Source organism: Trachemys scripta, chromosome 12 (genome assembly GCF_013100865.1).
Source record: "Trachemys scripta elegans isolate TJP31775 chromosome 12, CAS_Tse_1.0, whole genome shotgun sequence".
NCBI lineage: Eukaryota > Metazoa > Chordata > Testudines > Emydidae > Trachemys > Trachemys scripta.
Genome location: NC_048309.1, coordinates 16,158,589 through 16,183,492, shown reverse-complemented (window position 1 = coordinate 16,183,492; position 24,904 = coordinate 16,158,589).

The window sequence follows — 24,904 nt, the reverse complement described above, 5'->3', positions numbered from 1 at the left end:
GGACCCTGGTTTTGATCAGTAGGGCATTTCCTGTGTTCCTATATTGCTCTTATTGTAGGTCCCAATACACATGTGATGCCATGTTATTAATCCAAGGCTCTTATATGGCCTCCATTACCATGATGTCTCATCACCTCATAACCTTTAATGTGCTTATGCTCACAATACCCCTGTGAAGTAGGGCTGTGCTGTTATCCCATTTCACAGCTGGGGAACTGAGGCCCAGAGAGGCTAAGTGACTTGCCCCAGGTCACACAGGACGTCTGTGGAAAAGCAGGGAGTTGAACCCAGGTTTCTCCAGTCCCAGGCTAGTGCACTAACCACCGGGTGATCATTCCTCTCTCAGTTAGAACAAGGAATACGCTGGAGTGGATCCCACGGCTTTATAAGGCTGTGTTCTTCCCAGGGTCCACAGGAAAGAGCAGGGCCAACATGGCAACTGATTTTCTATTCTTTCCCTGGCGGGTTTTTTTGACTGCACAGTTTCAGCACTTTTGAAATCCCACGCTGCTCTTTTGGCTTCCAGGTAAAGAACGCTTCTCTGCAAGAGTCCCAGAGGCCTTTGCAGGTGCTTCATCTGCATTTGTGCATCCTTCCTGGGATCGGGAGCCAATTCAGCAAGAGAACCTGGGCCAAGAACTGCTTGACAATCACTTGACTGCTCTTTGTGAGCTGGGGCCCTCCCTGCCAACCCCCGGATGTGGCTGTGTTTGCAGCCTTGCCCTCACCTCTCCATGCCTCTTGGGCTCAGACGCAGCAGACAGCAATGACGCAGCAAGGATCTCACACAAAACTTTCTGTCAGAATTACTGCCAATTCTCACTCCACTCTAGGGTGGTCTATTAGATCAACGCCTGGCAATCTCAGCCTCTGGTTTACAGACTATGGGCTCTGTCCTGCAAGGTGCTGAGCTCCCTCTAGTCTCCTTGAATTAGCCACCCAGCACCTCACAGGATCAGGCCCTGAATCTAACCAAAGGCCACATGTTCCAGCGTTAGCATTCCATTTTCACTCTGTGCGGAGACCGGCTTGTACTCTCCATGGGTAGGCAGTCAGGAGTTTTTCTTTTACTTTGGCTGACATTGAGCCCATGGCTTGTAAACTAAAATCTAGTTGATCTGAATTGTCCATGGGCAGCTTCGAGTCATGGATAATTCATTCTCCACACATCTCTAATTAAAATGCTGCCCAGCAATCTAAACAAGGTTGGGAATTAGCCAAATGTCCCCCTGGCCAGGTTGGGTCAGGAAGGCCCAATCTGGCTTGAATTTTGGGTGTAGTATCACTTACCCTGCTGCATCCAAAGCATGGGGCAACTTGGATAGGAGACCTTTCAGGGCATGGAAGATTTGAAAGCTCTGAGCAGAGGTGAAGTGCAGCCACTCAGGAAGGAGTCCTGCAAATGAAGGGCCTGATCAAAATCCAACGAAGTCTTTCCATTTCCTTGGGATCAGGGGCTAAATGCTGATCCAAAGAGGTAGCAGTGACTTGGATTCCCACAATAGATTTATTTCAATACACACATGCAGAAAGAGCTCACTGGAACCTGCAGCCAGGTTTTTGGGGGACCAGCCCTACAGGGCACTTACTGATTTTTTCCTTTTAATTCTGGTTAGCTACAGAAATAGGGGATCTGATTAAGCTGTAGACCATCGAAGCTGGGTTGGGCAAGGCCTGTCAGGTGCAGCAGGTAGGCTGCTGGGTCTTCAAGCCTACAGAGGATGACGGTATAGTGAAACTAGCTGGATAGGCCTGGAATTCAGGTTCCCCAAAATAAACAGTGACCATAGCTGTAAGCAGGGGAGGTTGTTAAATGAAGGAACCCTCCACACAGACCTTGGGACAGAGTTTTCACAGACTAGAGGCATTTGCTCGTGCAGTTGCAGTTTCCGTGCACCCAAATTAGGCACACGACTGAGCACGTTTTGCACATGGAGGTGTGTGCAATCTGGCCGTTTAATCAGTTAGCAGTGTGCCTGCGACCCAGACAGAGTCTGGCATTTATCTGGACACAGAGGCCAACTGAAATATGAAGTATTTTTATATTTGTTTAGGAAATACCGCAGCTGCAAAACACCCATCGCTACCTACTCCCATTCATTCACAAATTCAGTCATGTACACACATTCACACATTCACAAATTCACATTCACAAATTCACAAATTCACAAATTCAGTCATGTACACACACTCAGTTATACACACACACACACTCTCAGTCTTACTCATAGCATCATAATCACACACGTACACAGGTATACATGCATACATCACAGATCGGGCACCATTTAGACTCCGCACATGTGTAGTACACATATACAGTGCAATTTAGGTTCCTATATTCCTCAAGCATACACCACATACAGTACATCATCACACACACACACACACACACACACAGAGCCTCACTTCCTGGAACAGTAATTTGGCACCAGTCAAAATTTTATGCGTATAGAAAGCTGCTCCCACTTTCAAGACAATCCCTCTTATATTTCCCATTAATCTAACTGCTGCTGTCCCCGTTCGGAAAGTGCTTTCACAGAACTACTTTATTACATTTCCGATGGGAAGGTTTTAGCCTTGGGTTTCTTGCTTTTGTGTGTTGTTTTTTAAGCGTTGCATTCTGCTTCGGGACTAAGGAAAACAGACAACTGGGGGAGGAGAAGGGGGGCTAGGAGAGAATTGGTTACATTTCCAGCTTTGCTAATGAGAACTCCAAATGTGCTCGGTGGGCTGCTCTCAGCATGGAGCTCTCAGCAGCGAAGACAGCCAGGGCCATTTTAATCATTTCCAGATTTGTGTGGGAGGTCAGGGCCCTGGGGTGCCGCTCCATGTCAGTTTTATAAACACTGCAGTTTTTCCAGATGGTCTCTGGCTCCAGCCTGGCTAGCAGGTTGATTGGGCCAGACCAAAATAACAACAGGTGGAGAACAGGCCATGACTGCCTGACGCTATCTCCTTTTTCCATCTATTCCCCAAATGATTTTTTTTTCTTTGCAGAAAACAATTAACGTTTGCTGGGGCAGATCTGTGGGGGCAGTGGTGAGGAGGCCTGCTCCAAGGCCCACACCTTTGCATCAAGTGCAAATGCAACATGTGTATCGGTATGCCAGGTCCTTGCCAGAACTGGGTGTGACTTAGGCCTGGTCTACACTGGGGGGGGGGGGTCAATGTAAGATACGCAACTTCAGCTACAGGAATACCGTAGCTGAAGTCGACATATCTTATTCCAACTTACCTCCCGTCCTCACGGCGCGGGATCGATGGTCGCGGTTCCCCCGTCGACTCCGCCATTGCTGCTCGCTCCGGTGGAGTTCCAGAATCGATGAGGAGTGCGTTCAGGGATCGATATATCGCATCTTAATGAGACGCGATATATCGATTCCAGATAAATAGATCGCTACCCGCCGATACGGCGGCTAGTCTGGACATACCCTTAGAGGCCAACCACACTCCTGGAATCACAAATTCCTTTGTGTTTGGGTTTTTTTCTTTGCTTGGCTCTTTGACTTTACCCAGCACAGCCCCTAAGCCAAGCACCATACAAACACTCACAACACGGGAGAGGGATTATGCACAAGTTGGGGGAAACCAAGGCATACAGCTGCCTAGGGCCAGATTTGTCAAAAGTGTTAAAGGAATGAAAAAATTGTGTACAAAACGCATGTTCAGCTGTGTATCTAATCTGCATACATAGACACGAAAGTTAAACATATCAATGGGGGAATTAGGCTCCCAAATTGGGTAGTTAGCCATACTGGTATACAACTGACCATTTTGCACCTGCAGACACAGCAATTTCACAGACAGATTGGTTCTGCAGCCAAGCGTGGCTTTTGGACGTACATTTGCATGCCTAAATATTTTGAAAATCTGGCACTATAAATATGTCTTCCCCAAGGCTAAACCACAAAGTTACAAAGTCCAGACTAGAAATTGGACTTCCTGCCTTCCAAAGACCGCCGCTGCTTGTTCCGTAGACAAGGGCAGTAAAAAAGGGGCGGCTTTTCATCTACCCACACTGATACAATGGTCCCGCTTTTGCAGGAGCAATCAACCAAACATAACGGATTCCATCCCAAAATTGAGGGTGCAGCCATTTCCCCGTGCAAAGCATGTGCAAAGTGTAGGTCAGAGAGACTCCTCCTCAGTTCTCTCTCTCTTATTGGCATTAGTAAGCTGCAGCAGCTCAAAGAGCCCAATTAGACCCCAGGCAAAAGGGGTTAGACTTGAAGAGAAAGAAGCCCTTTCTCCCTCAGCTGCTTTATCTTGAGGATTTTCTGTTGTTTCCTGGCTAGGGACCTGACTCAGCAGATCAACTGCAGAGATTCAGACCAACAGGCTTTATTCCATGCCTGGATCTCAATCTTTACTCTTCTGAGTCCTACGGTGACATTCCTCCTTCATCTTTTTCATTAACTCTATAGGAAGGTAGTGCCAAATTGATCGCCCGGGAGTATGAAGTCTGCAGTGTACATTTCCAGGGCTGAGAAGTGGAACTCAGTCTCCGTGGCACATCCACTCCTTCGCTTCTCCACTGAGACAGCCAGCAAGGGTGCCCCATTAGTGCCATTAGTTTTGGTGGCTTTGTGATGTGGACACTTGTCCACCAGGAGCTGCTCTGAAACCCATCAGCCAGAGGGTAGGGGTCTATTTCAGGAGTCGGTGGGTGAGACTCTGTGGCCTGCAATGTGTAGGGGGTTAGATTAGATGATCATGAGGGTCCCTTCTGGCTTTAAAGTCTATGAGCTCCTCCAGGACTGGGCTAGATTTGAACCACCAGCCCCATGTCGACAGGCTATTAGTAATTCCCAGCTCTCTGTAATTTAAGATTTTACAGAAATTTTTAGATTTTGTCCTTCCCCCTCCTCCAAATTTTGGATTATTCTGCTTTATTTTCCACCCTAGTTCTAGACTTTGAGCTTATGGCTCACGTGCCACTGAAAGGCAAATCAATCTCCTGCCAGCTGGGTGGAAGCTGACATTTGGTACTGTGGGCTCCACAGACTAGCTCTTTACTACTAGTCACAGCAGTAATCCTGCAGCAGGCTGCGTAGGAAGTGCCTGTTAAACTGGGATGTCAGGTTAATATCTGACGTCTGGCGCAATCCTGCACTCTGAATCCATGTGCTCTGGCAAGTATCTTGGGGCCCTATACTGTAAAGCCTGAAGGATTCAAATGCCAGGGGGCACACGGAATATGTTCCAATGGCAGCAGGTTTGTAAAGTCGTGAGATTTCCCCGGTAACTCAGATAGACTGGGTAACACGATCCTGTTTGGGTGTTTGGACAGTCGAGGTTATGCTGTACTGTCCTTGATCCACAGCACTGATCTCATGGCGCTGCTATAAACACATCAGGCCAACTCCCCAGCTAATGTGAAATAGCATGGCTCCGTTATGGCCAATGGAGCTACATCAATTTACATCAGCCGCAGACTGGCCCATCACATTCTGCAGCTCCAAGCAGAAAGACAGGAGTTGGGGGTTGTCTTAATGGATACCTGGAAAACCACTGTTTTCTACGACACTCAGACTGAACTGCACTTCACAGACGAGGCTATTTCACATTCGCCTTGCAGTGAAAGAACTCTATGGGCCAAATCCTCATACATAGAAGGTGGAGTTTTGGCCACAGGTTATAAAATGCCTGTGGGTGTAAATTAGAAAGCGTACGTTAGGCACTGTTGCATACCAAGCCAAGTACTTGCTCATGTATGCAGCTGCTCATTTTAAACACCTAACAGCAGCGAGAGTAGTTTACTCATGCAATCTCCTGGGGTGAGACTGCACAGGTCCAAGGCCTGAATTAAAAGAAATAAACACGAGCCCTGCAATCATGCATAAAAAGCCTTCACCTAACATTTATCCCAACAGTGCACATCAGTTCACAAGTAACTGTGTCTAATTAGCCAGGTGTGCTTTCTGTTGCCACAACTGTGGTCATTTCAGGTGCAAAATGAGCATGTCAGACATGCACACACTTTTTGAGCCTCTGCTCTAAATATCTGGGCCATAGTATTTACTGGCTGAACAGTAAGCAACTATAGTTGAAACATTCCTAAGGGGCCTCAGCCAGCCCTCCGAGGGTGATATTTTCAAAAGTACCTTGGGGAGTTAGACACCCAGACCCATGTCCTCACAGACATTTAAGTGCCTAGCTCCTATGTAACTAAATACCTTTGAAGATCTGGGCCCCAGTTCCCATTGACGTTCAATAGGAGTTAGGCACCCAGTACCCTTAGGCACTTTTGAAAATCTGTTTTGGTGATTTTCCCTCATAGATCTTCATTTTCCAGAAGAAGGTTAAAGCTCAATGAATCAGGATATTTGCCCCTTCTCAGCCCCAACACTAACCTCTTTCTACAGACTACAGATTTCTTCCATAGAAAATAGTCCCCTTACGCCTAAAACACACTGACTCAGAAGAATGTAAGTCCCCCACTGTTAATTACACAATCCTGGGGTAAATAGATCTCTGTCCCTTCCCTGTAATTTGTATAAATTGCTCACAATGTTGCAATTTAGTATTTAAGTCCAATTTATTTTGTGTTGATTAATGGAAAAGAGGCTTCCTCCTGTGACCAATAAAAAGCACTTGCAGGCAAAGAGCCCCATATAAGGAGCCTGCAAGGGGGCTCTGCTCTGTCAAATTGCACACAATCCCACAAGCACGTCCTTCAAGGGTCTGCCAGCTGCTCCCAGGAGACAGTCAGTTTACCCAGTGGTTTGTGTGACGGAAGAATTTCCTTGCCTGTTATCACATGGAAACCCCCGCCAGTGCAAAAGCAGCAAAAATGGGAACGAAACATTCATTACTGATCGTATGTTTCTGTATATGCAATTTTCATGAGGCAGGGGAGCAACTGCACATCTAGTTTGCATACATAATCACCATGATTGCATGCACAAATCCACCGCATGTAGAGGCAAATGGCCATTTGGGTCAATTTGTATAAGGAACATACCCATGGGGGTGGGGAATGTATGTATGTGTGTGTGTGTGAGAGAGAGAAATAGTTACAAAATAGGTAAATAGATTCACTTCTGCCACAGCTACATCTATACACACACACAAAAACCCAAACAAACAGAAAGCTCCACCACACAACCAAACCCAGGAAATCTATCTTGTCTGCTTCATTTAGAAATCTAGGGAATTTAGAACCTTATACTTTGCATTTTTGACGATCTCCTAAAATGGAAATTGTGAATTTCCGCACGTTAGGGTCTGGAAAGCTTTACTCTGGGAGTTATGCAGGAGAGCAAATCTGGAAACTCTCGAAGCTGGTGTGTTAGCTGTGGTGGATTCCTCTCTCTCCTTTCCCCGCAGCCTTTCACTAGCGTTATTGGTTGTTTAGATCTTCACTTGTGCCATGTCTGAATAGGTCCCAATCCTGGGAACACTTACATGCTTAACTTTACTCATGTGAGCAACCCCATTTAAATCAACGGTCCTACTCACATACGTACAACGACATGTGTGTGTAAGCATTTGCAGGATCGAGGGATTTAGGTTGCTAGCTCATCATGGCAGAGAACAGGTCTCTACTTCTTTCTGTGCAGTACCTAGCACACTCAGAATAATAAATAAATACTTTGCACTCATAGATTATCTTCTCCTCAGAACTTAAAGCACTTTACACAAGCATGTGAGTATGTAAGCAAGAGAGACACAAAGAGGTTAAGTGACTTGGCCAAGGTCACCCAGTGATTCAGTGGCAGAGTAAGGAATAGCCCCAAAGGTTCCTATGCCCAGCCTCTAACCCCTGGACAGTTGAAAGTATTAACAAATAAAATCAGAGTTTGGTTTGCAGAGGGAGGGGCTCTCCTGGCTCCCCACATCCCTCCCCCTTTACATTGGTCATTTTAATGATCTCTAACTTTTCCCAGACATAGAGAAGTCAGCTCTTGGCTCTCCACAGCAATGGTAGTTCCACCACCTACTTGGGCAGCTTGTTCCACTGCCACGACTTTCTAATGGAGCCATAGAACGTTAGCTAATATTTTATTGATGGGCTCCCTGCTGCAGCTTAAACCCTTGTTCTCACCTTAGGGCCACATCCTGGTACCACAGAACTCAACGGCAAAACTCCCCTTGACTTCAATAAAACTAGGACTTGGCCTAGTGCGAATAAATGCTGATCCCTGATCTTGCCACACCTGTAGGCAGTGTGAGCTATAATATCTGTATATTTTTTGTCAACACTTCTGAAGTGTGAGCAGCTGTTGCCCCACATTCCACAACGGGAACCCATAATGATTTCTTCTGTTACTGGCACTCATAACTCTCTGGGTCTTAACACCCAGAAAACACTAGTCACTGGCAAATGCTAGTTCAGGCATAAAGGAATTGTTCATATAAAATCAGAGCATTTCTTTGGAAAGGTTCCGAAGCTACATAAATCAAGCTACCCACGCAACCCACTGCCAACACCACAAGGAGCTATCAGAAATGACACACGGTAGATCTTTCTCCACAGCCGTGTCAGGTGGAAATTGCATCACTTGTGCAGAAAGGACAGGAAAGTGGGCTCCAGTTTTTACGAAGATGCTGAATAAAAAGAACCTCCCTCACTAGAAATAAATGTGTTTCAATGACAGGTGGCTCCAATACCTGTTGCGTACGTTGATACGGCAAAACACAAAATGTGACATTCTGGCCCCACTGAAGTCTATGGCAAAATTCCCATTCGCGTCAGTGGGGACAGCATGTCAACTAAACTCTCCAGAAAATGACCCAGTGTCTCCTTGTTACCTCATGAGCTATCGGGAACCTCACATCTAATATGGGTGTGTGTGAATGGATGCAGTAATTCATGCTGTGATGCCCGGACAAGGTTTTCAAAAGTGACTAGTGATATTAGGTGGTTCAATTTTTAGGTGTTCATCTTGAGATGCCTTAAAAGAGACCTGATCTTCAGAAACTGCTGAGTGCCCCCTCTCTGAAAATCAGACCTCTTCAGGGCATCTCTCCTTGGGCTTTGAAAAACGGAGCCCCTCAAAATCACCAGTCATTTTGGGAAATCTTGGCCAGCAGGGTCCACCCACCAGCTTCCCACTGGAGAGGTGGAGATTCGGTCACCTGCCTTGCTACCTGACAACAGACGGGATTTAGTACCTGTATTTAACCCTTGAAATTTGGGCTCATAGATCTGACGTTGAGACAGACACTGAGGGCTCCCCACAGGGGATGCCACTGGGAGGGGTATGAATGAAACCGCACATGCTCAGTCTCAGCATTTGCACTTGCAGTCAATACAGAATCCATTCCCCCAGCCTAGTGAGGAGTGGTTTAGTAAAACTGAGATCCTGTTCTGAACTGTTGCATAGCATTGCTGTGCACTGGAAAGCCCTCATTCAGGAAAGTGGGAAATACGTGCTTCATTTTAAGCATATTAAAGCCCACTGACTTCAATGGAACTTAAGCGTGTGCTTTAGTGCTTTCCAAAATGTGTTAAAGGAATGAAAAAATTGTGTACAAAACGCATGTTCAGCTGTGTATCTAATCTGCATACACAGACACGAAAGTTAAACACGGAGGCTTTAAAGAGCTGGGATGTTTCACTCCAGAAGTGCAATACCTGGACACAGACACTATTTGGGGATTCTTTGGGGGTGAATGGAACGGTGGCAATGACATATTTATCATTATTCTTTGCAAAGTCAATATACTGTTGAACTGAACATTGGAAAATATAAACACTGCTATGAACCTGGGTTTCTGACACCCCCAGCTTGGGTGACTGCTGCCATCACCACGCTTCACACCTGGCAATGTTACCTCGGATCACCCCCTCGCTCTGATCCCTTCTTTCAAGGACCCTGTCCCCAAGAGTAGGGGGCTCACTGATAAATACGGAAAATAAATACGGCCCTCTTTGAAGGCCACTGCAGGAAAAGCCAGTCACCACAGCTCCATTCCAGACTGTATTAAGAACTCTTACTTTATTAATTACAAATGAGGCCATGAATGAACGAATTTAGAGTCCCCCCCTGGAACCGTCAGCCAGGTCCCGTAACAGCCCAGCTGTAACCAGTAAACCTCAACACTCTCTGCAAAGAGTTATTTTATGTAGTATAATTATTATCTATATATGCACATATATATATAGTGTGTGTGTGTAGCTACACTTCCCATTCCTCTAGGCTTCGCACTGAGAGTGGGAGAAACAGAGGCTGTTTCTTTTATTAGACAAAAGAAAAATAATGAAGGACGGACATAGGAAGCCCACACATTAAGCCACCCTCTTGGAATATTCTACCAAGCTCTGTTCCCATGCTGCTTCCAGAGACTCAGGGCTAGCATCCCTTATTGGTTGCACCTGGCTGCTATTAACAATTCAATCAAAAAGGGATCACGAGCCAGATATAACTAATTCAGAGGAACTTTTTTACACAACAAACGCTGTTAGTTTTTCGGTGTTTTTTTTTAAAGCTAACTCTGGCCTTTGTTAAAACGAGCAAGATTTTTCTCTGCTTCAAAAAGCAGGAGGTGACGCAAACACATGTATAGCAGGCCGAGAGAAGCCAGTTACAATACTATTAAAAAAAAATTACAATACAAACTAGGACCAATTTCTATCCCCGGGAAAAATCAGGAGATTGTTGGTTGGGAGGGGGGACCCAGCTCACATGAAATATTAGAACCATCCTACAACCTTCACCCAAACTGAACCTCAACTAAAACTTGAGGGGGAGGGGAAAGAATAATTATAAATATATCATCACTGACAGTGCCATTCACCCCCAAATACTGTCTGTGTCTAAGTGTCTAAAAACTTGGGCTATATTTTTTCTATCCCATTTCTTTTCATTGTCTTGGGGTTTGGGGTTTCCTGGTTCTCGATGAGATGACATAAGAATTGCCATACTGGATCAGACCATAGATCCATCTAGCCCAGTAGTCTATCTTCCAAAAGTGGCCAGTGCCAAATGCTTCAGAGGGAATGAACAGAACAGGGGAATTTTGAGTGATCCATCCCCTGTCGTCCAGTCTGAACTTCTAGCACTCAGAGGCTTAGGGACATCCAGAGCATGGGATTCCGTCCCTGACTATCTTGGCTAACAGCCAGTGATGGATCTATCCTTCATGAACTTATTGACTTCTTTTTTGAACCTCGTTATACTTTTGGCCTTCACAACATCCCATGGCAATGAGTTCCACAGGTTGACTGTGTATGGTGTGAATCATTATATGTTGTATGGTATAATGAGAAAGCTTAGTCTTGTGAAATTTCCAGCCTAGTTTGGGAGCCTTGAAAAGTTCAGAGAGCTGAGATAAGTAGCCAAACTTTGGGGCACTTATCTGAACCAAACAGAAGTGCTGAACCTTTTTAGGTTCAACCATAATTAAGGGCCATATCAGCCCACATGTGAGAAATACCTGCACAAGATACAGGGCAGTCCATGTGCTCCCACTCATGGAGCTTTCACTTCATCCTTGCATTGATGGAGGTTCTCCCAGGGCCGGTGCTACTATTAAGGCAAACTAGGCGGATGCCTAGGGCACCAAGATTTGAGGGCGCCAAAAAGCGGTGCCCCCAATTTTTTTTTTACAGCGTTCCTGGTCTGGGCTGCCGGTGGCGCGCTGACACGTACGGCTCAGAGTCCCTCTCCCAGCGCAGCTGCCGCTCCACTTCTCCCGCCTCCCAGGCTTGCGGAGCCAATCAGCTGTTTGGCGCCGCAAGCCTGGGAGGGAAGGAGAATTACAGTGGGGGCAGCGTGCTTGGGGAGGAGGCGGAGCAGAGGTGAGCTGGGGTGGGGAGCTGCCGCACAGCTTCCCGAGCCAGGGGGTAGGGAGCTGCCACGGGAGGGGAGAGGGGTGCCTCAGGGCAGGGGGGGGCGGGGAGCTGCCACAGGGCTGGCGGGGGGAGGGCGCAAGGTGGAAGTTTTGCCTAGGGCACGAAACTTCCTTGCACCGGCCCTGGGTTCTCCCTATCCCTAGAAGAATCGGCAAAGAGGTTCATTCTAAACCCCTGGATGTCCCGAGATCCATACGTATCTTGGGAGAACTGCAATAGGCTTGATGCTTCCTGCCCCTTCCATCCCCCACTTTTTTTTTTTAACATTTATATTGTGATGGTGCTCAGAGGCCTCAAAAAAATTGGGGCCTCATTGTGCTAGGCGCAGTGCAGAAATACAGTAAGAGACAGTCCCATAGCAGTGATACTTCCTTGTGAACAACAGAAATGCACTTTTTGAATGAAAATGTCCTAGCATCCCCAACCCCAGGTGCCACCCTAAGAAATGCTAATTATTCTCTTTGCTGGCCAAAGGACAGAAATATTGATATATCTGTCAGCTCAGTTATGAATAGGGTTGTTGGTTACCCTCAGCACATCCCAAGCCCAATTCAACCAAAGCTGTTGCCAGGGAGATGTCTGATCTCCATATTGCAGGATGGATGATGAAGGAGTGGGAGAGGAACTGAAGAAGCAATGAGGATGGTAAAGATCCATTGGGGTGACATGTTCAGGGGTTTCACAGATGTTATTAGACCAGGGGCAAAGGGTTCACTGCAAAGATGTACATGATGGAATCCTTGTGCCTGCGTGAACCCACATTTGCACATGCCTCATGTTTAGTTCACAGGCACACTCGCCTGTCCGTGTGTGCACTTACCTGCTTTGCAACATGTTGTGTGTCTTTTAAGGTCTGAGACTGGCACGCTCATCTTTATTTATCTATTTTTCAATGTTATGTTGTTTGGATTGTCACTACCTGTAATGAAGCAGCGCCCCATCACCCTCCAACACTCCAGGCAACCTTGATGATCTTTGAAGAACACTAATAAATAAACAGACCCATCAGTTCCCCTAGATCAAAATACAATAAACCGGACACAATGTAAATACAACAAAAATGAATGGAGCTCCCTACACAATCCCTGGAGTCCTGCCACTCCCTAACACTGCTCAACACCCATCTGTGCAAAAAGAGGGGAAAGACGTGCCTTGCAGCGTGCCCGGTAGGCCAATGCAGCTGGGCTGTTAAGGACCTGGAAAAGAAGCAAGTTTCCAAAGATGAGAGCCTAACAGAGAGCACCCTGCCAGCCACCCTCTCTTTGCTCTGCCCAGGCACCTTCACTGACCACAGCTCGGGCAGAATGTCATGGGTGAGGGATGTCTCTTAGGTAGGTCCCAGACCAGTTAGTGCTTTATAGGTCTCATCTAAACCAACATCTTAAAATCAATCCAAATACCAACAGGCGACCAGGGCCGGTTGAGAGAAAGAGAGACTGCTTAACAAGCCAGCTGCCGAATTCTGCATCAGCTGCACCACCATGTGGGTGAACCCATACGCCCTGGCCCCCAAGACTCATTCCATTCACATTAAACCTCTTATCATCCCCCAGTGAGAACACGGAGCCGTCATCATCCTTGCTGCCCTTCTCAGTACCTTTTTCATGCCTTCGCTATGTCCTCTGTTACAGAGTGTTCCAAGCTGAGCCCAGCACTCCAGGTGTAGTGTGGTGGTAGGGGGCTCTGACTTGAGAAATGTGGCCCTTGGTCTTGCATGAAGTTCAATGGAAAGCATAAAACAGAGAAAGGGCAGCCTGAGGATTTCGTAGATAGCAATAGACTTAGTAGACTGTAGATTTCATAAGTAAGATTAACATAAGTAAGATAGCCAGACTAGATACATAAGTAAGACTAAGCAGATTTCATAGAGTTACTTAGATTGTAAATTTTTGGGGGGCAGGGCCTGTCTTTTTGTTCTGTGCTGGTCTGGTGTCTAGGGGTCCTGGTCCCTGACTGAGGCTCCTAGGTGCTACTGCAATCAATTGTCATCATAAATAAATAAATAAATAAATAGAATAAATCCTGCAATGGAAAAGACACGTGTGAATGTGAAACATGCAGTGCTCTTCCAAATGTCCCTCCCAGGGATGGCTGCTCTCCGGAACTGTTACTTCCCAGAAATAAAAAAGAAATGAAGGGCATAAAATAATAATACTTTGCATTTTTTACCTCCTGGCTTCAAAGCACTTTCCAGACACTAATGAATTAACCCCTCACAGCCCTCCTCCCTCCCTGTGCTTGAAGTGAGCATTATTATCCCAGTGAATCAATGACTGAGAGGGGAGGACACAGGAGCTGTGACTCAAAGTCACTGACTTTAACTAGTGGACCACACTAGTGCTTCTCTATGTGAGACTGTCACTTGGGGCCACTTCCTATGGTGAGAATTCTGGTTTGTCCTGCTCTCCCACCATGAAATAAGAGAATTATCATAATACTCTGAAAATTGCTGATCAATTCCCGGGACTGTTTTGATTTCATGCTGTCTAAATGTATTAAATCACCAGTTTCCTCCTCATTTCTCCCAGAATAGGCCAGTCTGAGAAACCCATCGAGTGAGTGAATGGCCTTGTATTTACTCAAACAGTAAGCAGAAACCAAGGAATTTTCACAGATTAGATTCTTCCCGTTCCGTCGATCCCAAGGAATTCTTTTTAAATACTTATTTATAAGGACCATACGCAACACATTCCTGAATGCTTTTCTCCACGCATAGAATTTTCAGATGCCTGCTGAAATATGCTTGGTTTTAAGAAGGCTCCAAGGAGGTTTTGATTTATTATTGTTGATTATCATGAGGCGAATTTCCATGCTAGATAGGAAATAGTGAATTTACTCAAGCCGGGGAGAAATTAGGAGACAAGGGGACCATGCAAGCCTTCCATCTTAGTATTGCTCATTTCATACCTGTTGTTGTTTTCTGATATTTACCTCATAATCACTGATATTGTCTTTCCTGACAGAAACTTCAGCTGTTTTAAACATTTGGCTAGACTTTATATTTGATTTACAGTAGATTTTTAGCTCCCATCCTACCCAGCTTCTTGCTGATAAGAAGAGTCTAAAATCCTTCAGAATGGAATGCAATGGCTTATCTTCATTGCTTGGGGGTGGGGCCTAGGAGTTCTTCTACACAGCCTGTAAACATAAGGCATGGTCCAATGCCCACTGAAGTCAATGGAAAGACTCCCAGTGACCACAGTGAGCTTCAGATTAGGTCCATCCACAGCAGGGGAGTCCCACTGGAAGGGCTAGGGAAACTGTGGGCTTGTCTTCACTAGAGATTTTGTCTTGAGTGTTCCTGTTAACTCGCCCCCTGTTCAGATACAAAAGCCTCTCAGAGCAAGGCAGCAACCTCACTTGGAGGTATGGTGGCTGGTTTGTAGCTCAAGGTGTCCCTAGAGAGAACTCTGGCCAATGCCACCAGATAACAATCAAGTAATGCTGGTCCTCCAATCCCTTCCCACAACCCCTCAGGGTACACCCATCTGGCGTCCTGTCTTGTAACCTCCCTATTCTCTGTTCCCTGACTGGAAGTCCCCTACCTTCGTATGGTACTGCTCAGCCTTACCTCACCCACCTTGTCTCTAATATCCTGGGACTCACATAGCTACAACTACACTTCATACAACCTCCTCAGTCACACACTGCTCGCAGAACTGAGCTTTGCTCGTCTCTGGAGGTCTTGCACACACAAGTTTAACTAAGGTGTGTTTTTAAATGGATTTAGATAAATACCCTTACGTATGTACTCTCAAATTGATTTTAAAATAGATTCGATCCATTTAGCTTACTTTTGTTTCTACCCCAACTAAATTCAACCAGTGCAACTTCAGCAGCTAGACCAGCTCTTGCCGTCAGAAGAAGCATTGAATTGTCTCCTCATTCTGCTAGTTTTATCCCTTCCTCTTGCCCTAACGTTTAACAGCTGGCCATGTATGAAAAACAAATTCTGCTAGAAGCAAATCCCCAGGTCCATTCGACAATGGAATAGCCTTCGGAGGAAAATGGGGGAAGACCCCTTCAAAAGTGACCTGTGCATAACATTGGAGGACATAGCGTAACGAGGGAACCACAGTGCATTTGGGAGTGGATCACACAGCAGCTCAGTCTTCTTTAGCCTCTCTCATTTCTATCATTTCAAGGGCTTTGAATGGTACCTCTAGTTTTGCAGTGTTGTTGCTCAAGCCATTACTTGGGCTTAGCAAACTGGCTGTGTTTCATAGCCACATGTTGTATTCTCTGCTAGATAAGATAAGATGCCTAGAAGAAAGGATTTCAGAGTCCCTGACTCACTAGAGAATCTTTTCCTATATCTCAGCTACAGAGGCCTATAATACACTTAACTATTTGATAGGCTTATCAATGAAATTTAAATGCCCATCTTTTCCTCTGGAAGGGAGACTCTTATCGGAAAACAAGGTCATCCCACTCAGGTGTTAAGCACGGAGGGCTCTAGCATTGTGCAATCGTCAGCATTCAAATGCACGTTTTCCCACTTCTGTCTCTACAGCCAGTTGGCCAGTCCTGCTCCGTGGAATCCCCTTGAGCAAAAAGCCCCTTCTTTCTGGCAATAATTATTGTTGTGCTTTGTGGGAGCTTAGGGAGGTAGAGGTGTACCAACCAGGACAGACTCCCACACAAACCCCTCATTGAAACATTCTTCCCCCCCAATCTGCTGATGAAACCTCTGAACCCCTTTCTGCTAGTTAGAGAAACACTGTTGCCTAAGGAATACTCAGGTTTATTGTATTTGTTTGACGGAATCTCAGCTTCTGATCACTTAGTGTGTATCTGAGCCTAGTCCAGCAGCACTTGGCACCTGTTCCCATTGGTTTTCATGACCAGGCGATTTAGCTTAGATTGCATTACATGATTATTTTAGATTGTAAGGCCCTTGCCTGCTCCTGTGTTTTGTACACACTGAGAACAATGATCATACTCTGGACTCCCCTTTGCAAATAGGGAAACATTGTGCCAGATTATCCATTACACCCTGGTCCCTTGGTGGAGGGAAACACCCTGCTGGCATAAAGCTGCCAAAGCCAATTCCTGTGCCAACTGGAATTGTTCCCCAGCACAGGGAGATGGAGGTATGCCAGAGACAGGAGCATGGCAGAGCTCCACCCCACTCCACTATGCTATGCTGAACTTCCATTAGCATAAATTAGAGCAACCCTAACACTGCTCTAACTCATGCCAGGGCCAGGCCAGCCAAGAATCAGGGAGTTATAGCCTGCTCCATAATGGCCTCTCCACTCCTCTGTACTGAGATGAGCTCAGCTGTAGACGAACAGTCAGAAAAGACAGATCGTTATTATTTTTCATCCGCATTTCATGCATGAGAAAACTGAGGCAAAGGCCACAGTGTAGAACAGATTAAAGCTGGGGCGGAACTCAGGTCTCTTGATTCCCAGACCTGTGCTCTAGCCGCTGAATCGTACTGCCTCACATTGCGCTGAATGGCACCGCTTGTGTGAATAGGGTTAGAGGATCAGGCCCCATTGTAGTAACACTGCAAGGAAAGACCACAGTTTGGCCAGGGCTGGCCCGGGTCAGCTGACTGGGGCGTGTGGGCTCGGGCTGCAGGCTATAAAATTGCAGTATAGATATTCAGGCTTGGGGGAAGGGTCTCAGAGCCTGGGCTCCAGTTTGAGCCCAACCAGCTACACGGCAATTTTTAACCTCACAGCCTGAGCCCTGTGAGCCCGAGTCAGCTGACCCAGTCCCTGCGATTCGGAGCCACTGTCTTTTTGTCCCAGTGTAGACGTACCCTACGAGCCCTCACACCCTCAGGGTGACAGAACAGAGCTCTGCACTCTTGCAGGTCCTCGGTTCTTCTATCGACTGCTCAAGGGATGCAATTAGCAAAGCCTCTTATTTCATTAAAATATCGTTTCTCCCTCTCCCGTATGTTTCCTGTTAGCGTCGCTTTCCCAGTGTCACTGAGGCTGGAATATCCTGTTCTGCTTGGGATCTGAATGGAGTGTTAAACATATGCAGGTGGGCAACCAATGAACCCCCTTCCCCTCTGCCTGGCTGTGTGTGAGGTGCAGTAATATCCTGGAGAGGCAGTAATAAGGAAAGGATTAGATCCAGGAAAGGAGAGGGAGAGGGAGAGGGAACCTACTCCCCTGGGGAGATAGGTAAGGATCCGTCATTGCAGATTCTGTACCTGCTCTTGTATTCTCAGCCCTGCATTGTCCTGTCCGTAAAGCAGCTACAGAAAGGAGCAGGAACTTCAAGGGGCCAGATGGTGCAGCTCTTACACAGGCCAGGCTCCCACTGAAGCTAATGAGAATTTTGCCTTAGTAAGAACTGAGACCAATTCTGTGCTCGGTTACACTGGTGTGAATTCGGAGTAACTCCTTTGAAGTTGATGGAATTACTTCTGATTTACTCCAGCGTAAAGGAGGACAGAATTTGGCCCTAAATTCTTCTTGAGTTAACACCAGGAGCCTGATTCTCCTGCCACTCACTCTGGCGCTGCCTTCCCTTGATGTCAGTGGAGTCACTCCAAATTCACATCTAGGAAAGCAGACCCAGTCCTAAAGGCATGATCCAACTTTGTCAATGTGAGGCTTTACATTGACTCCAAAGGAAGCTTGATCAGCCTCAAAATGCTTAGTTTGATTTGACTGCATGAGAATTCACCATCTCACTCTCCACCCTGTGTTTTTCTTTTCCAAGTATCACATTCAAATCTCCCCTGGCTGATCTGGGATCTGAGGCCTCTCTGATTGTATCAGCAGGGTTTCAACAGTGGCCTAAAAGGGATTGGGGGAAATTCTTTTTCCCAGGCAGTAAACAAACTGTCAAGTTTTGGAGCAGTTTTCATCTGCACGTGGCTCTCTCCTAGTTCTGTGGCTCATTTCAGATCTTTGTGCTTTTCTCTCCTTACTTACGCTGACACTGAAATAGCTCTGAGAATAATTTCAATATTTGCAACCTTCCAATAGCATCTAAAGCCTGGAGATGATATTGAAGCCGCCAAGAGGATGCTGTCAGATTTGACAAGGGTTTTTCTGACCATGTGTATAGTTTACTTTTGGCCACACAGCATCGGGCTCCTGAGATGGCACAGAGCTAAGCATGCCATTAACTTATGCTGAAAAGCAGTTATACCAGTGCAGTGTAAAATACAGCTCTGCAAAACTGGGTGGACACATGCAAACACATGTCCCGATTTTATAAGGACAGTCCCAAATTTTGGGTCTTTTTCTTATATAGGCTCCTATTACCCCCCACTCCCATCCCAATTTTTCACACTTGCTGTCTGGTCACCCTATTATATATATATATAAAAAACAAGAAAAAATTAAATAGGAAACTGCCATCTGGATAACATAGGAAGGCTGGTCTTATGGTTAAGACACTTGCCCGGGACCTAGTTGATCAGAGGCCAGTTCCCACCTCTGCCACAGACTTTTTATGTGACCTTGGGCAAATCATTTAATTTTTCTGTGCATCCTTAGACTTACATCGTGAGCTTCATGTCCTTGTGGACTAGGCCAGCATCATTAGCCTTGTTTTTGACAAGACACAGATGGATTAACTCCCCCCCTTGTAGAAGGCTAGCACAAGGTCCTCTCCACCACTTCAGCCCTATATGACCAGCGGGGCTTGTGTGTCACGGATAGGGAGCATGGGCAGAGTGGCTGCTGCATGCCCCATGCAAGAGGTGAACTTCATGCCTGTTCTGGGTGAATGGAAACACTAGGATCAGGGTGATCCATTGACTAGGAACCGCTGACTAGGGTTTAATTAGCAGCAAAAGATAATTTCATGAGTGGACTTGCCCTCCCCCTGCAGAGTCCATTTATTCTGACTTTCTGAAATTCCCTCAGTAAGATCACATGAGTTACCCCTGGTCCAGCAAATCTCTGCCAGCGTTGGAACCCAGGTCTATGCTTTAACTATCAGATCATGCCTCTAATACAGAGAGAGTGGGACAGGGAGCTGGCGAGGGGGAGGGAGCAGCATAGGGACCCATGCCATGGTCGTTCTCGGCTCAAACCTCAACCTACAGCAAACCAGTCGTGCTCAGAACACAACAGGTTAAAATAAGTGCAGGACAACCGCAACTGATCAAATAATGGCTGATTTTCCTCAGCTCTGGAGGCAATTGTCAGGCCTGTTTTTAAAGACACTCTTGTAGGCAGCCTGGCTATGCTTTTCTGCTTTAGAGGAATTCCTCTGAAACAATAATAGTGACATTGTTCCGCACTTTGCTGGCGGTTTTATAGGGCTGGCTTTGGAGAAAGGTGACCATGGAAGACTTTTGGCCACATGTGTTTACATAAGGAAATGCATGTGGGTTCTGGGGTGGCGCCTGGTGTCAGCAGCCGCTCTCTGTACTCCTGACCCTTACAGAGCTGCTTTCTTGCTTCTGGGTACGTTTACTGCACTCCAGATGTGTGCTGGCTCCAGCATGGCTGCTGAGCTTCAGGGATCTGGCATCCCCAGGCTCATCAGTCCGTGGGGTAGAATGCCATGGTGGTTGTTTTAAAGGCTGTAACGTGTCTTGGTAACACATCATGATTTATTCAGTCCTTGTTTGACAGAGTTGCTTTATCAAAAGCTCATGTGAAGGGCTTTCCAGAGAGGAGAGGAAAGGAAAGCTCTGACTTCCCCGAACGCTCCCTACGTATTCTGGTTTGAATTGTGCTGTCTACCAGGGAAAGGTATGAGCAGGTTCTTTCTGATACTCCAGATCTGCACCATCTCAAAAAAATATCTGTGTCTGGCTTTTAAGTTGCAATAGGTACAACAAATACATTAGATCACCCAGCATGTACAGTACTGTTCTCAGCCCTTCTATACTGCAGGGGGAAAGTCCCAGGGATGTTTTGCATTATTGCACAATTGTTGTGCCTCTCCCCAAAGATGGCAGCATTTCAGGATTCCTGCGTACCAGATGTATTAAGTTTGAAAAGTCTTTATCTAACTGTAAGATATTATTAAGATGTATGAATAAAAATCATGGCCTAATAAAATTAATAATTGCCCTTCTTAGCCCCAGTTTAGTGAAGCGCTTAGCACATGTTTAAGTCTGTCCCTATTCCAATTCCACAGCCATGTGCAGAGTTCTTTTGAAAAACTGGCCCTAGTGCTTGTTACTATGAGCAATACCATTAGCATCAAGGCATGAGTCCAAGAACTAAGCCTGATGGAGAAGCATTTGCAGGTTTGGGCCAGTACACAAAGCGTTAGCTAGTAGCTGTGACTTTGGGTGGCAAACTCCTAAGTCCAGATTCACTCCTCAAACATTGTGGTTTCAAATGTTGGATTCCAGCATTACCTGGGTCACGTCCCACTTGGGAAAGATTCAGTAAAAGGAGCAGAAAGAATTTAAGAAAATAAAGAAAAAAGAAATAGGGTAAAATTGGAGCCAAGAGTGGGCAAAGTGCAAAGCAAATGGGGACAGAGAGAAAGGGGGATAAGGGAAGCACAGAAGGAGAAAGAGAAGTGTGGTCTCTCATATAGCTCTCTGCTCATTACACGGCACAGGCTGCTGTTTAGCTAGAAAATTTTTGGTTTGTTTTTTATTAAAATGTCCTTAGTAAATTAAAAGTTAAACAATATGCAAAAAAAAAAAAAAAAAAAAAAAGTTTGGAAGCTCAGACTAGTTTTGTGACTCCCCAAAATAGTTTGAAAGGAGCAAACCTCAGAGTGCCCTGGGTTTGCCTGTCCCTAGTGTCGGCTGATGACGCTGAGTACTAGAGTGCAAGTGAGTTTGTCCTTAAACAATAAATATTGGAGCATGAGCAGGGTGGACAAGGCAACCTACAAAGAGGGTTGTTTTAATCTCCTTAATATCTAAGCTGGGTGAGTAACTAGCTTTAGTCTGACCAGCTGACATGGGTGGCAGCTGAATCTCTCCAGTTTCCAAGCTATGCCCCACTGGATGCTCAAGAGAATATACCAGTGCAGGATCTGCCACCAGCCTGTTCAACAAGAATCATGTTCCGCTTCACTTAGTCTCATCTTTATGCTTCTTTTACATTAAACTGAAGCTGCACCTCTTAGACCCTAGCCCTCCCATATGGCCTCATTGCACTGCTCTGGCTGTGAAGCAGCCCCTGAGGCTGTTCTAACTTGTGCCATGCTGGCATCTGGCAGCCTTTGGGATTGGAGAGCACAAAGATGTCATACAATCATCTTTGCCCCCCCCCCCCACCCACCCCCCGGGCTCTTGCACCAAGCACTGCTCAGCCAAGGATTGGGTGTAGGGAAGCAACAGTCGAGGTCTGAAGTGAATTCATCTGCTGCAAGTTCTATTTGTGTTGCCCTGGCGTGGAGGAGGCTTATTATAGGTGAGCCACAAAATTCTGATCTGGATTTCAAACTTCACAAAGTTCAGGGATGTCGGCTCAACCCATCACAGAGGTAATTGTTGAATAGCTGCAACTGATGGTGTTTCAACCTCCCCGCTCACTTCCCAAGTTTGAAGGTATTTGTATCCAGAGGTTTGTATCAGGTCCATAGAATATGAAACTCCTGCGAGGAAGTCTTTCCACTGAGAAGCAGTTGGGCATAATGGACAGATTCTGCTCTCAGTTACATGGGTGTAAATGCAGAGTAATTCCACTGGAGTCACACTGTGATGGAGTTTGGAATCTGACCCTGAGCCTCCATGAAGCTGACTAAATTTGCTCAACAGCCATGTTAAGCATTTGCCTTCCTGATATTATTTTCTTTATGACTTTAAAGTCATATTCTCACAGGGGCGAATGGATGGGGGGAGGGGAGATCTTTACCCCAGGCTTAGACATGAGCCTTCTGTAATTTTTTCTTCCTTTTATCACAATGGAAATAAAATAATAATACTGGAACAGCAGATACAAAGGCAAGAAAAATCCTGTCTGGGTCAGGATCTCACACTGGGTAGTTCACTTCACAGTTTAAGTAAATAGTTCTCATCCCCAAACCCTTCAGGGTCACATAAATGTGCCTCTTTGCATGGAAGGGACTATTTGGATAGTAACTGGGTGCCTGATGAATTTGCAGCTTTCCCAAACCGTGGGTGTCTAGAATGGGACTGAGGTTTTTTCACAGTGAGATATAAAATCCTATCAATTAATCTAACTTTTATTGCACCTCTGGGGCATGAGCGTGATGTTATTTAAACAAATGGTTCCCATTACCTTCAATTATTTTATAAATGTTTTGCACTGATTTATAGGCTTCTATTAAATGGACAATCTACTTGTGTGCTCCTGGGGCGGTGGGGGGGAGAACACTAATCTAAGGGCTTGATTCCCTCCCCCACTTCCTTTGCACATGCATAAGTAACTCTGCCATTTAATTAAAGGGAAAGGGGGTAGGGCAAAGGCAGCCAACACTTCAGTTAAGGTCTTGCTTGAAGCTGGAGGCTGACTTGCCTGAAGTCTTCAGCGGTGGTTTCTCCAAATCCCTTTCTGTAACCCCTTTGCCTTGTTTGTGACAAGCTGCTATTGGGCCCACCAAGGGAATTCTTGCACATGGGCTCTGCCTACACGCCATTTCCCCAGACATACGCTATCAACCAAGTTTCCAACACAGGAAACCTATCCCGAATCTGCCCATTTGACTTCAATGGGAGCAGGAACTGGCCCATTGTCTCCAACACGAAAACACTGAAGCAATGAGAAAGCATTGGGCAGCACTTTATGTACGACTGGTTTTGTAATCTAACCCCACACTGTTATACACCAGCTGGTAGCACACTGAAGTGACCAGCAGTCAAAAGCCAGCTCTCCATTTCTTCCAGGGGTATTAATTTGCCTGGGATTACCTGAGATTTAAGGGATTTTTCTGTTATAGGCAAAGCCTGCAGTATTATTTTTATTTATTGGGGGATTGTTTTTTCTTTTTCTGTTACTTGCAAACACGATTTAAAGGCAGTTCATGGGCACAATCGCCGCTTCTTGACCTGGACGGGGAGGGTCCCTTTTAGCAGGCGCTGCAGGCAAGACTAAGAGCTGAATGCTGGCCGATGTTTGTCTAAACAGCACCTTGTGGGAAAGGACACGCTGGTGGTTTCTCACTTCTCACAAGCCGGGCAGCGTGTGGGACACGTCCCACAGCATGGCATGGCACCAGCGCCACACGAACACAGCGAATTGCTATGGCCAAGTGCCCTCCATGCTAGAGGCAACTCATGGCTGGATCAGGTGATAGCCCTTTGCAGTACAGACACCAGAGAGAGCGAGAGATCCCAGTCTCATACAGTGCTGAACGCCCTCACCTCGGATTGATCTTGCTGGGAGTTGAAAGGGCCCACCATGCTGCAATAGGCAGAAGAAGAAGCAGCTCAAATGGTAGCAGCCCGGGCATTGGCTGATCAAAACGGCTCCTTTCCCCCCCCTCCCCCTTTACCATGAGCAGTTCATTTTGGAGGTTGCTCATTGGGTACTGGCTCCTACCAAAGTCTGATATTATGCCTGAATCGATAGTTGGATCTGAGCTGGGCGGTCTCTGCCACAGCAGCTCTTAGGTTCTAACCATTTGGAATCGCTTCTGCCCCGTGCCTTCCTATGGGGCTTTAAAAGATAAACCCCCTCCAGTCAGAGTGGAGATGCGCTAAGTGCCTGCTGCTCTGGGCAGCTATTGGTCACCTCATTCTGAACTCAGCTCACTGGTCCTACTCCTCTGCTGTGACTGAAGTCAGGGGGAGCAGAGAGCCGGATCCTGCGAAGTGCTGAGTGCCCTTAGCTCCTGTTAACTCCAGGAGGGACTGACGGAGCTTAGCCGCTGTCAGGCTCATGCTATTAGTGTGAGAGGCAGAATTAGCACTCGGTACATCGTGGCGAGCAGCCCCGCGCCAACAGCTTGGCCCTCAATGTGAACGTACAAGACTAATCTGCATTTTGTACAGGATTGTGCCATGAGATTTCAAATTAGTTTAGCCACTAAACATATCTCAGCTAAAGACAATTCCCCTGACTGCTGAGCTGCGCACAATGGCATGTGACTAGGCACTGGGGGCACCAGCCCGTTTTTGCAAATCACGGCAGAAGACACTTTTCTCCCAACTCTTTCATTCCCAGCTCGAGACCCAGACCATGCTGGATTTGGGGGGAGGAGGGGAGGGGTTGTGAGCACTAGAAAGAGACAGTG